Source organism: Crinia signifera, chromosome 8 (genome assembly GCF_055691185.1).
Source record: "Crinia signifera chromosome 8, ASM5569118v1, whole genome shotgun sequence".
Lineage (NCBI taxonomy): Eukaryota > Metazoa > Chordata > Amphibia > Anura > Myobatrachidae > Crinia > Crinia signifera.
The window spans coordinates 68767958-68780966 of record NC_139224.1 but is presented as its reverse complement, the minus strand read 5'-3'; the positions used below and the strand labels follow the sequence as shown (position 1 = coordinate 68780966).

The window sequence follows — 13009 nt, the reverse complement described above, 5'->3', positions numbered from 1 at the left end:
CTCACACTGAGTAGCATTCACTAGTATTTGCAATACCGGGGTTGAATTCCCTTAATTGGAGTTGATGTGGTGGTTATATCTCAAAGGTGCTGCTCACTCTCACTGAGTTGCACCTCCCACTGTTCTGATATTGGGGTTAATTCCCTTTTTCTCAGTAGGTCACCACTGTGGTGTACTTCTATCGATTTGGTCATATAGTGGTCCAATCTGCAATACCGGGGTTGAATTCCCTTAATTGGAGCTGGTGTGGTGGTTCTATCTCAAAGGTGCTGCTCACTCTCACTGAGTTGCACCTCCTATTGTTCTGATATTGGGGTTAATTCCCTTTTTCCCTCAGTAGGTTACCACTATAGTGTAATTTTATCGACTTGGTCATATAGTGGTCCAATCTGAAACAAGTATTGGGGTTAAAATTCCCTTGATTGTTTTTATCTGGTCACACAAATATCCACTTTTTTTATATAGAAATAGCACTTTTCTTTGTGCAGGTTTTTGAGTGCAATATAGCTCTCTCTCACTGAGCTTATTTGCTACTCAAATAACTGCACCCTCTGGGCTGATATGCTCTTATAGCTTATACCTGCTACCGTTTATAATATTGAGGTTTTAATTCCTCCAATTTGGAATATTTTTACAGTATGACCCTCTCTCACAGAGCCATTACTGTAATATATATGAGATATCAATATTGATCATATGATATTATTTTGAGTGTAAATACAAGTGCAGGATAGCTCCCTCTCACTGAGCTATTTGCTATTTATATTTAACATATAATCTGGGCTATTGCACCTTTTAATATAGCCCAGATTATATGTTAAATATAAATAGCAAATAGCTCAGTGAGAGGGAGCTATCCTGCACTTGTATTTACACTCAAAATAATATCATATGATCAATATTGATATCTCATATATATTACAGTAATGGCTCTGTGAGAGAGGGTCATACTGTAAAAATATTCCAAATTGGAGGAATTAAAACCTCAATATTATAAACGGTAGCAGGTATAAGCTATAAGAGCATATCAGCCCAGAGGGTGCAGTTATTTGAGTAGCAAATAAGCTCAGTGAGAGAGAGCTATATTGCACTCAAAAACCTGCACAAAGAAAAGTGCTATTTCTATATAAAAAAAGTGGATATTTGTGTGACCAGATAAAAACAATCAAGGGAATTTTAACCCCAATACTTGTTTCAGATTGGACCACTATATGACCAAGTCGATAAAATTACACTATAGTGGTAACCTACTAAAAGGGAATTAACCCCAATATCAGAACAGTGGGAGGTGCAACTCAGTGAGAGTGAGCAGCACCTTTGAGATATAACCACCACATCAACTCCAATTAAGGGAATTCAACCCCGGTATTGCAAATACTAGTGAATGCTACTCAGTGTGAGTGAGAGGCATCACAACAGCTAAATATTGGAGTCACCATAATCCACATAGAATTACCCTCCTAAGGGCATTATAGCGCAGATAGAAAAACATAAACAGTATACAGCTCAGTGAGAGAGAGCTGCACTGTACATAAACCTGCATACAAAATTACCGTATAATAACAGAATCTTTGTGTGACCTATGCAACTATTGGATATAAAATCTGCATCATTTTGAAATCAGAGATAAATCTCTCCGGAAACAAACAGTATACTAAATAATATATAATCAGATGGTAGTCAATCACCTTAAAAGGAGACCAGGAATACAGTAATAAAACTGCCTGGGAAATAACACTCCGATTAAGGTGACATAAAAACCTTAAAAATCACTCCTAGTATTCACAAAACCCGGTGAGAGGGGGTTAGTGAATCTAGGAGGCCATAATTCTATGAAAAGGATTTACAAAACCCTGTGAGAGGGGGCTAGTAAACCTAGGAGGTACAAAACCCCGAAAAAGGGTGATATATAAAATACCTAAGTACCTCAGGAAAAGAACCTAACTCAGACACAACATCTTTCTGTAAGCCAGCAAAAGGGGAACTCTTTTAATCCCTTTATTCACCATTTCTATCTTTTTTGTGCATTAGCACAGTACACTATGTGTTGTATGTTTGTATGTGTATTTTAATCTCTTTTTGAAAATATCACAAGTACCAAGGGAAGATCACCACACGGATTCTATATGTTAAAAAATCCCGACAGGTCTATCTCCCCTTTTTTACCTTGAATCAAACCAATAAAGTTAAAAAATTTTAAAAACCAAAATAGAATATCTCTACTCTTTTTGAAATATTCTTTTCTTCAGGTGTGCATCCACAGTGCAATTCTTTTTCTTCTTGAACCTGTACTCCAATCCTATTGCCCGGATAGCACCCGCTGCCTAATAAACAGCATTTAAAGGCCAATCCCCAAATAAAATACAGGGGACATTTCAAATAAAAAGTGTGTGCGGACTCCTAATTCCCCTTCCCCCACCCCCCCTATTGCATATCAGACATACTGTGAAAACAGATTCCTAAGGAACATCCAGCACCACATACCCTAAACCAACTTATATATAATTTTTCTTAAAAAAGAATATTAACAACATTAAACAAGCCGACTACTTCTGTAATCATGTCCAATTTCAGCTTAGCCAAGGATCTGGAAAATAGACGGGATAAGCTAAGAAATGATATCGATTCAGTATTCACAGACAACCCGGATAGGATGGAATGCACAACTACCAATTGGTCAGATGACCTTTTCGCATTAAAAACTGCCCTTATGAAACAAAGCAAAACTCTGTGGAATAGAACTACATTTGACAACTACCTGAAACAGAACTTGATCCCAAGAGGCCTTAGGCCCAAATTATTTCCAGCATATGAACTAGCTAACGAAGAACTGAAGAAAAATTGGGAAACTATACTACTACAATGCTCAAGAGAACTTATAAAAGTACTGATAAAGCATGATGAGATCGTTCTAACAGGACTAAACCAAGAAATCTCCAAACTAGGAGATAAATTAAAAAATTTTGAGGGTCTGGAGCAGTTCCAACAAAGATACGATAAATACAAAAAAGAAATCGAAGATTATGAAAAAGAAATAATAGAAAGAAAAAGGCGTAAATTCCAACGAGATCGAACTGATTTTGCGAACAATACGATCTTCAGATGGAATATACGACCCCAGAAACAAACATACACCAATAGCAATGTATCTAACTATTCGACATCAGAAGCTGAATCATCAGAAGGGGATTCAAGAAACAATCAATACCACAGGAGGCATTTTTTAGGGCAAGGCCGCAAAGAACACAAAGAATATGGAGAAAGATCAGGAGGGGCAAGGGGAGGCAGGAGAAAAAGAGAGTCCTTGGATTGGAGAGAAGAGCCGAGGGAGAGGAGACGATTCAGAGAATAATGATACCCAATGTAACATCTGGAGAGGAGACGACTCAGAGAACAAGGATATCGAACATAACATCTGACTCCCTCAAAATTGTGAATCTCACTGATAAAATTCTGACAGAAGAACAACAATCCATCCTGAAAAGAGGATTATCATTCTCCCCTACATCCAATATGCAAAGATTTGAAATGGAGAAAGATCTTAATCTTTTCACGAGAAAATTACTCCTGAAAAAATTCTTTGCAAACCATGCACGTCAAAAGAATGAGGAGAGAGCACTACTGACAGCAGCGGGCATTAGCCCAGAAACTAACAATAGTAATACACCTATACCTTCAGTATCTCAAGGCTCAGAAGAGATGGAACAAGAAGATAGGATAGCACTCCAAATCCTAGAAGAACTAGCTATGGAAAATTCAGATGGTCTAGCTCCCCCCCTAGAACCACACGACAGAACAAAGATCAAAAAGAAATCCGTGTTCTTACCAGACCCCAACATATGCCCTCAGGTACAAATATTTCAAAGTCTAGTATCTAAAGATCTAGACAATCTCCTGAAGGAAACAAATATCAAAGGAGACAATATAACCAAAGGAGAAAGGGATGCACTCAGAGAAATGGAAAAATGGGAAGATACAATCATTAAGCCTTCAGACAAAGGCGGAAATGTGGTGCTGTGGCCTCGTGAACAATATATACAGGAACTGAAACGCCAACTTACAGATACCAGCTGTTATAAAAGGCTAACATTTAATCCTAGTGGCAAATTCACCACAGAATACAACAACATGATTGATCAGGCATTCAAAAACCAAATAATCAGTAAAAACGATTATCAATATCTGAAAATGGAGAAACCCAAAACTCCGACGCTATACTTGTTACCCAAGATTCATAAGAATGAGAAATCCCCCCCAGGAAGACCAATCCTATCTGGAATTGGCAGTCTCACAGAAAGACTTAGTATCTACGTGGACCAGTTCCTGCGTCAACATGTGACAGCACTGCCCTCACATCTAAGAGACACTATGGATGTACTCCAAAAATTAGAAAATCTCTCTGTCTCAGAGGGCACGTGGCTGGTCACATGTGACGTAGAAAGTCTCTATACCAGCATAAGTCATGAGAATGGGATAGCAGCCATCAAATATTTCCTTAAAATGAACCAAAACCACGATTTTAATAATTTCTTGACGGAATCTCTGAACTTCATCCTAACCAAAAACTACTTCACTTGTGATGGCGCCCACTACCTCCAGGTAAGAGGGACGGCGATAAGGACGGCATGTGCCCCCACATACGCCAACCTCTACCTGGGGTGGTGGGAAAGGGAAGTAGTTTTTCAAGAAAAATATGAACAGTATACCTCCAATATACTCATATTTTTACGATATATCGATGATATACTCATACTGTGGGAAGGAGAAAAACAAGATCTGAATGAGTTCATTCTTAAATTAAATCAAAATAACCTCAATCTGAAACTGACAATGGAAGCAAGTCAGAGAAAAATCAACTTTCTGGATCTCACCATCACAATTGACGAAGAAGGGAGGATACAAACTGACGTGTATAGAAAGGAAACATCCACCAACTCCATCTTACATGCAACAAGTGCCCACCTGCCAAGCACGATCAGAGCGATACCTAAGGGCGAACTGATACGCATTAAACGCAATTGTTCAGACCCAGAAACCTTCCATGACAGGCAAAAAGAATTGAGTAACCGATTCACAGAAAGAGGATACAGTAAAAGATTAATTAAGAAATCTATAAAATCGGTAGAGGAAATCCCAAGGGAATCATTACTTGCCCCTAAAAAACGGGAAATAAAAGAAGATCCGGTCAGGTTCATTGGAACTTTTAATAACAACTGGAAGCAAGTAAAAGCCATTCTCCAAAAACACTGGCCAATCCTAGAAACTGACCAAGACCTTAAAGAAAACCTACCAAGAGAAGTCCAAATGAGCTGGCGAAAATCAAGAAGCATTAAAAATTCTTTAGTGCATAGCCACCTATCAGAACCTAAAACATCGGTAACCAGAAAAGGCTTCAGCTGCTGTGGGAAATGCAAGGCCTGCCAATATATGGAAACAACGAAAGACTACACCGATAAATTCGGGAAGAAGTGGATCATCACAGACCACATAACATGCACCAGCATAGGGGTAATTTACCACCTGAAATGCCCATGCGGAAAGTCTTACATTGGTAAAACCAGCAGAGCATTGAAAGTGCGGATACTAGAGCACATCAGTAGCATCCGAAATGCCACCAAGGATCAGAGTAGATTCAAGACACTAACTCCGGTGGCCAAACACTTTCTCAAGTCCCACAACAGCGATCCAAAAAATCTGAAAGCTTTTGGTATGGTCCACGTCAAACTAGGAATAAGAGGTGGAGACTTAGACAAGGAACTCCTAAAAACAGAAACCAAAATGATTTACCTGATGGACTGCCTAACCCCAAAGGGATTAAATGAGAACAACAGCTACCTGCCATACCTGTGAGAATCAAAGATATCCCACGGATTCGAATAGCATCCTTCCCCACTACACCTATGGGAACAACAAAAGACCTTTAAATGACCAAAATATATAGCACAACTTTGATACATACCAAAAGCCTTCTTGACAATAGAATTGACCCCAATAATGCAAGGATTGGGCTACACCCTCTCCCAAATATAGTGGTAGGAACAAGACCCCCATATGAATTGGAGACTCTCATACCGAACCTATAAGAATTTACTTCAGTATATGCACTAATAAACGACTCTGAGAAAAAAATATACAAAATTTAACACAAAAAGAGGAGAAAAAAGGAAAAAAGAGAAGAGAGGAAGAAAGAGAGAGAAAGGGAAAGAGAAAAAAAGACTTACCACATGAAGTGCTGGAACTCTCTGACTCCGGACTGTGACATCTAGGAACACCCTGGAAATAAAAGAGAATAAAACACTCATGAATATAATGGAGATAACAAATATGACTAATCTTAAATTCATAAAATTCCTCAGAAAAAAGGATGAGGAAACAACATGTAAACTCAATTAAGAACGAGTTCATCAAATAACCACCACCCAAATAGAATAAGTCTTAATCACCTATGGAACATTGGGGACATAATCTCCATCTTAAAAAAAGCACTCAATAGGCTGACCACCAAACATTAGCACAGTATGTATAATGATACATACATATGAAAACACCACACCCCCTCTCCCCATATATAGTATTTGTTTATTTTTTGTGCACATACTTTTCTCACATATTTTTCTCACCTTCTTATTTTATTTAATCCTGACTTGCCTCATTACTGGATAGATATCACTCAAATTAAAATCTACTACCGGAAACTATTAAGGCATATAGTAGTAGAAATCAAATGAAACCACTAAAAATTATTTATTACCTTTCTCACTGTGTAATACACACAAGAATCATGGAAGCACTAAGATTATTACACTTTAATCTAGGATGGGAAAATACCCCACATTATATTATATTATTTCATCTTACTCGCAAATTCCTCCATTAGTATATATTCTATATATCCATCTTTTGAGTAATTATCCTCTTAACATCTTATATGACCACAATCCAGTTCTCTATAAATGATCTTTAATATATAGCAGAAGACTGGCCAAAAATTGAAAATAAATCAAATGTATTCCAAATACAGAGTCCGGGGTTACTACAATAAAGTATAAACCCCTAAAGAGAGAATACTATTACCCATCCAGATTCCGGGGAACCTTAATCCCACTAATAGGAATAAAACAATAACCCTTATAACTGCCAATATTTCCCCCAAACACAGCGCCCCAGGAAGACACCTAATGAAAGTACAGGGAACGATTACCAAGACTACGAATAAGGATGCAAACAAATAAAGACATTCATGAATAAAATATAAAAATGAACTAGCGTGTATCAAATATACAGAGTCCGGGGCGGACATAGCAAATAGGAATAAAACAATAACCCCCATATCAGCCAAAAGATTTCCCCCAAACACAGCGCCCCAGGAAGACACCCATTGAGAGTACAGGGAACGATTACCCAGTACTGTAAATAAGGATGTTGAGAAATTAAGACGTACACTAACAAAATATAAAAACAAACTAACGCGTATTGAGTATACAGAGTCCGGGGCGGACACAGTAAAGCCCGAACTTCCGGGTTGCGGCAGAGAAAAGCCGCGATTGGCTGAAAAACCCCATGTGACCGGCGTGATGACGTCACGCGCCGGTCACATGGACGGGGGACTGCAGTAAGGGCGGAAACAGCGCCAAACAATCATGTATGCCTATTGGATAGGCGATAACATGTGACACAAAGCAGGGAAGCAATTGGCTGACCAATCCTAATAAGTATGATTAGCAGAAGACACTCGGCTTGAGGCTCTGAGGAAGCAGACTTGTGAAACGCGTGTTAGCCTATTTGCTGGCTACATATTAGCTACAATGACATATTAAATGTATCAATAATGTACTTATGATTTAAATGTGTCTGATGTTAGAGATTCAGTTTATAGTATACTGAGAGCATAATGAATGCAGAGAATCACCACTAGATGGCAACAAATAACCATTTATAATAGATTGGTATAAACTAATGTGAAACAGTATAACTGTATATCCTGAACCCAGGGCAAATATAAGCCATTATCAACTGGGAGTACTCAGAAATATAAAATTCCAACTACTGAATCACATTATTGGTAGCTATGACTCAGTGAGAGAGAGTTATACTACATTACCAATAAAATATAATCTTGGCAACTTTTTGACTCAGAGAGTCATATTGCCAATACTTCATCTACCATCACCTACACACAAAGTGAATATTAAAAGGTGCAATAGCCCAGATTATATGTTAAATATAAATAGCAAATAGCTCAGTGAGAGGGAGCTATCCTGCACTTGTATTTACACTCAAAATAATATCATATGATCAATATTGATATCTCATATATATTACAGTAATGGCTCTGTGAGAGAGGGTCATACTGTAAAAATATTCCAAATTGGAGGAATTAAAACCTCAATATTATAAACGGTAGCAGGTATAAGCTATAAGAGCATATCAGCCCAGAGGGTGCAGTTATTTGAGTAGCAAATAAGCTCAGTGAGAGAGAGCTATATTGCACTCAAAAACCTGCACAAAGAAAAGTGCTATTTCTATATAAAAAAAGTGGATATTTGTGTGACCAGATAAAAACAATCAAGGGAATTTTAACCCCAATACTTGTTTCAGATTGGACCACTATATGACCAAGTCGATAAAATTACACTATAGTGGTAACCTACTGAGGGAAAAAGGGAATTAACCCCAATATCAGAACAATAGGAGGTGCAACTCAGTGAGAGTGAGCAGCACCTTTGAGATAGAACCACCACACCAGCTCCAATTAAGGGAATTCAACCCCGGTATTGCAGATTGGACCACTATATGACCAAATCGATAGAAGTACACCACAGTGGTGACCTACTGAGAAAAAGGGAATTAACCCCAATATCAGAACAGTGGGAGGTGCAACTCAGTGAGAGTGAGCAGCACCTTTGAGATATAACCACCACATCAACTCCAATTAAGGGAATTCAACCCCGGTATTGCAAATACTAGTGAATGCTACTCAGTGTGAGTGAGAGGCATCACAACAGCTAAATATTGGAGTCACCATAATCCACATAGAATTACCCTCCTAAGGGCATTATAGCGCAGATAGAAAAACATAAACAGTATACAGCTCAGTGAGAGAGAGCTGCACTGTACATAAACCTGCATACAAAATTACCGTATAATAACAGAATCTTTGTGTGACCTATGCAACTATTGGATATAAAATCTGTATCATTTTGAAATCAGAGATAAATCTCAGAGAGTCATATTGCCAATACTTCATCTACCATCACCTACACACAAAGTGAATATCAAAAGGTGCAATAGCCCAGATTATATGTTAAATATAAATAGCAAATAGCTCAGTGAGAGGGAGCTATCCTGCACTTGTATTTACACTCAAAATAATATCATATGATCAATATTGATATCTCATATATATTACAGTAATGGCTCTGTGAGAGAGGGTCATACTGTAAAAATATTCCAAATTGGAGGAATTAAAACCTCAATATTATAAACGGTAGCAGGTATAAGCTATAAGAGCATATCAGCCCAGAGGGTGCAGTTATTTGAGTAGCAAATAAGCTCAGTGAGAGAGAGCTATATTGCACTCAAAAACCTGCACAAAGAAAAGTGCTATTTCTATATAAAAAAAGTGGATATTTGTGTGACCAGATAAAAACAATCAAGGGAATTTTAACCCCAATACTTGTTTCAGATTGGACCACTATATGACCAAGTCGATAAAATTACACTATAGTGGTAACCTACTAAAAGGGAATTAACCCCAATATCAGAACAGTGGGAGGTGCAACTCAGTGAGAGTGAGCAGCACCTTTGAGATATAACCACCACATCAACTCCAATTAAGGGAATTCAACCCCGGTATTGCAAATACTAGTGAATGCTACTCAGTGTGAGTGAGAGGCATCACAACAGCTAAATATTGGAGTCACCATAATCCACATAGAATTACCCTCCTAAGGGCATTATAGCGCAGATAGAAAAACATAAACAGTATACAGCTCAGTGAGAGAGAGCTGCACTGTACATAAACCTGCATACAAAATTACCGTATAATAACAGAATCTTTGTGTGACCTATGCAACTATTGGATATAAAATCTGCATCATTTTGAAATCAGAGATAAATCTCTCCGGAAACAAACAGTATACTAAATAATATATAATCAGATGGTAGTCAATCACCTTAAAAGGAGACCAGGAATACAGTAATAAAACTGCCTGGGAAATAACACTCCGATTAAGGTGACATAAAAACCTTAAAAATCACTCCTAGTATTCACAAAACCCGGTGAGAGGGGGTTAGTGAATCTAGGAGGCCATAATTCTATGAAAAGGATTTACAAAACCCTGTGAGAGGGGGCTAGTAAACCTAGGAGGTACAAAACCCCGAAAAAGGGTGATATATAAAATACCTAAGTACCTCAGGAAAAGAACCTAACTCAGACACAACATCTTTCTGTAAGCCAGCAAAAGGGGAACTCTTTTAATCCCTTTATTCACCATTTCTATCTTTTTTGTGCATTAGCACAGTACACTATGTGTTGTATGTTTGTATGTGTATTTTAATCTCTTTTTGAAAATATCACAAGTACCAAGGGAAGATCACCACACGGATTCTATATGTTAAAAAATCCCGACAGGTCTATCTCCCCTTTTTTACCTTGAATCAAACCAATAAAGTTAAAAAATTTTAAAAACCAAAATAGAATATCTCTACTCTTTTTGAAATATTCTTTTCTTCAGGTGTGCATCCACAGTGCAATTCTTTTTCTTCTTGAACCTGTACTCCAATCCTATTGCCCGGATAGCACCCGCTGCCTAATAAACAGCATTTAAAGGCCAATCCCCAAATAAAATACAGGGGACATTTCAAATAAAAAGTGTGTGCGGACTCCTAATTCCCCTTCCCCCACCCCCCCTATTGCATATCTAAAGGTAAGCTAATAAAAAAGTTTCCTAACTGTATTGGCTTACTGAAAAAAATCATGTGTTGGCAATGTTAAAAGACCTACAGGACATAATATTAGCAGGTGGTCTCAAATTAAACTACTAAAGAGGCTCAACACTATTTAGCTGCCAAAAGAAGTTGGAATTGGACCAAAACAGTGTGGTAAGTCTTTAGGTGATGGCTATTGTGTCTGTTTGACCTCTCCCAAATGTCTGTATTGGCAATAAAAAGAAAAAGTTTCCAATTTAAATAGCTAGAGAATAAAAACAATTTGCCAGTAATGGGAAAAAACCTACAGCACCTGGTGTTCCCATGTGGTCTCCCATTCAAGTACTAACCAGGCCCAACACTGCTTAGCTTCCAAGATCAGACAAGATTGGGCGTATCCAATGTGGTATGGCTGTAGGTGAGATACAGGCACTTTTTTGCCCTCTTCTACTTCTATAACCAGGTAAGCTAATAAAAAAGTTTCCTAACTGTATTGGCTTACTGAAAAAAATCATGTGTTGGTAATGTAAAAAGTCCTACAGGACATAATATTAGCAGGTGGTCTCAAATTAAACTACTAAAGAGGCTCAACACTGTTTAGCTGCCAAAAGCAGTTGGAATTAGGCCGAAACAGTGTGGTAAGTCTTTAGGTGATGGCTATTGTGTCTGTTTGACCTCTCCCAAATGTCTGTATTGGCAATAAAAAGAAAAAGTTTCCAATTTAAATAGCTAGAGAATAAAAACAATTTGCCAGTAATGGGAAAAAACCTACAGCACGTGGTGTTCCCATGTGGTCTCCCACCCAAGTACTAACCAGGCCCAACACTTCTTAGCTTCCAAGATCAGACGAGATTAGGCGTATCCAATGTGGTATGGCTGTAGGTGAGATAGAGTCACTTTTTTGCCCTCTTGTACTTCTATAACCAGGTAAGCTAATAAAAAAGTTTCCTAACATTATTGGCTTACTGAAAAAAATCATGTGTTGGTAATGTAAAAAGACCTACAGGACATAATATTAGCAGGTGGTCTCAAATTAAACTACTAATGAGGCTTAACACTGTTTAGCTGCCAAAAGCAGTTGGAATTGGGCCAAAACAGTGTGGTAAGTCTTTAGGTGATGGCTATTGTGTCTGTTCCACCTCTCTCAAATGTCTGTATTGGCAATAAAAAGAAAAAGTTTCCAATTTAAATAGCTATAGAATAAAAACAATTTGCCAGTAGTGGGAAAAACCCTACAGCACCTGGTGTTCCCATGTGGTCTCCCACCCAAGTACTAACCAGGCCCAACACTGCTTAGCTTCCAAGATCAGACGAGATTGGGCGTATCCAATGTGGTATGGCTGTAGGTGAGATGCAGTCACTTTTTTGCCCTCTTCTACTTCTATAACCAGGTAAGCTAATAAAAAAGTTTCCTAACATTATTGGCTTACTGAAAAAAATCATGTGTTGGTAATGTAAAAAGACCTACAGGACATAATATTAGCAGGTGGTCTCAAATTAAACTACTAATGAGGCTCAACACTGTTTAGCTGCCAAAAGCAGTTGGAATTGGGCCGAAACAGTGTGGTAAGTCTTTAGGTGATGGCTATTGTGTCTGTTTCACCTCTCTCAAATGTCTGTATTGGCAATAAAAAGAAAAAAGTTTCCAATTTAAATAGCTAGAGAATAAAAACAATTTGCCAGTAATGGGAAAAAACTTACAGCACGTGGTCTTCCCATGTGGTCTCCCACCCAAGTACTAACCAGGCCCAACACTGCTTAGCTTCCAAGATCAGACAAGATTGGGCATATCCAATGTGGTATGGCTGTAGGTGAGATACAGGCTCTTTTTTGCCCTCTTCTACTTCTATCTAAAGGTAAGCTAATAAAAAAGTTTCCTAACTGTATTGGCTTACTGAAAAAAATCATGTGTTGGTAATGTAAAAATACCTACAGGACATAATATTAGCAGGTGGTCTCAAATTAAACTACTAATGAGGCTCAACACTGTTTTGCTGCCAAAAGCAGTTGGAATTGGGCCGAAACAGTGTGGTAAGTCTTTAGGTGATGGCTATTGTGTCTGTTTCACCTCTCTCAAATG

General features: G+C 38.1%; 3 non-coding genes and 1 pseudogene across 3 annotated transcripts; all 4 read right to left on the bottom strand.

Moving 5' to 3' along the window:
* Positions 1 to 11230: 11230 nt before the first annotated feature.
* LOC146032403 (5S ribosomal RNA) lies at positions 11231 to 11349 on the bottom strand. Its single transcript, XR_014457840.1, has one exon. It is a non-coding gene; the product is annotated as a 5S ribosomal RNA (ribosomal RNA).
* A 345-nt stretch (positions 11350 to 11694) lies between these two features.
* On the bottom strand, positions 11695 to 11813 carry LOC146027468 (5S ribosomal RNA). The gene has a single exon (XR_014454868.1). It is a non-coding gene; the product is annotated as a 5S ribosomal RNA (ribosomal RNA).
* Positions 11814 to 12158: 345 nt separating this feature from the next.
* LOC146031430 (5S ribosomal RNA) lies at positions 12159 to 12277 on the bottom strand. The gene has a single exon (XR_014456897.1). It is a non-coding gene; the product is annotated as a 5S ribosomal RNA (ribosomal RNA).
* A 346-nt stretch (positions 12278 to 12623) lies between these two features.
* LOC146027849 (5S ribosomal RNA) lies at positions 12624 to 12742 on the bottom strand (annotated as a pseudogene).
* Positions 12743 to 13009: the final 267 nt, after the last annotated feature.